The sequence below is a fragment of the Etheostoma cragini genome, chromosome 6 (genome assembly GCF_013103735.1).
Source record: "Etheostoma cragini isolate CJK2018 chromosome 6, CSU_Ecrag_1.0, whole genome shotgun sequence".
NCBI classification, from domain to species: domain Eukaryota; kingdom Metazoa; phylum Chordata; class Actinopteri; order Perciformes; family Percidae; genus Etheostoma; species Etheostoma cragini.
In genome coordinates this window covers 7,869,518-7,870,632 of record NC_048412.1, presented here as the reverse complement: position 1 = coordinate 7,870,632, position 1,115 = coordinate 7,869,518, and the positions used below count along the sequence as shown (strand labels likewise).

The 1,115-nt window shown below is 50.6% G+C and overlaps 1 protein-coding gene across 1 annotated transcript in view; it reads left to right on the top strand.

Annotated features, from left to right (window-relative positions):
- Positions 1-195: 195 nt before the first annotated feature.
- The window catches only part of sall3a (spalt-like transcription factor 3a), a 16,081-nt gene continuing 15,161 nt past the window's right edge, over positions 196-1,115 (top strand). Inside the window, exon 1 of the mRNA XM_034874630.1 lies at positions 196-1,115. This exon is cut by the window's right edge and continues 618 nt beyond it. The gene's annotated coding sequence lies outside the window, so the exon portion shown is untranslated.

Below are 1,115 nucleotides of genomic sequence, written 5' to 3'. Positions count from 1 at the left end.
CCGACCGATGAGCGACAAAATCGCCGCTCTCATTAAAAAAAATAATAATCTGTGAGATGAATATGAAGGGCTTTCGGTCACAGGCGGCGGCCGGTGAGACCAACGGGATATTACACGATGGGAGGTCAGATCTGGGTGTTCACACTGGCGCGTGAGGACGATCCATTGAACAGTAACGTGGTGGTACATCCTAGTGGTGGCTACAAGCAATGGGCTGAACCTCTGCTTGGGGGTTAACTCTCACACACAGCGCAGTCCCCTACACACACGGAGCCATGCCCAGCACCGACACACCGAGCGTGCTCTGGCAGAAGATAACTTCAAAGTTGGCTTCGATATGAGCCCGCGAGCCGACAGAGGGGAAGACACTGAATGATGCTTTAATTTCGGAAAACAATCGGGTGTTTAATAACCAGATATCCAGAAAAAAAGCCACTTTTGGAGAGCGCACCGAGGCGAAGGCGCACCCGGGAGGTAGCTAATTCACAGCGAGAGGAAGAGGAGGACGAGGGCAACTTCATCGCGATCACAAACATTGAAGCGACTTCTCTTTTTGCGGGACAAACGAGTTTGTGATCCCATTGCTAGTGTTGCTGTGCCGGAGAGGAGGACTGCTGTCAGGCTAATCGTGGCACCGATTTCTCGGAAGACGCGCGTCAAAGTTTGGAGCGCGGAGCTGCGCCGTTCGAAATAAAAAAAGAACCCTGGTAACAATTTATGGCTATTGACAAGAACTTTACACGTCCCGTCCTTTTTTCCTGGGATTCGATGTCCGTGTAGAAACCGCAGCTACTTTACCGGAAGCACCACCACCACCAAGAGAAAACTTTAAAGCCTTAAACATCTCAGAGACTGTAAACATCGCTTCGTTTCAGTCCAATTCAGAAGGAGGTGACACACACACACCCACAAAAGTTACTGAGAGAGAGAGAAAGTGCGAGAACTGAGCCAAAGCTCCCGAGATAGACTTTATGAGAAGACGCTGTCTGAAGTTGGGAGGTAGAAGTGGGATCGGAAAGGTCAGAGTGATGAAGATGAGAGATACTTGGAGAAGAAACGCGGCGGTGAATCCTCGGCACTTGTGAGCCTGTGCGCTTCGTGAAACGAACGGGGGG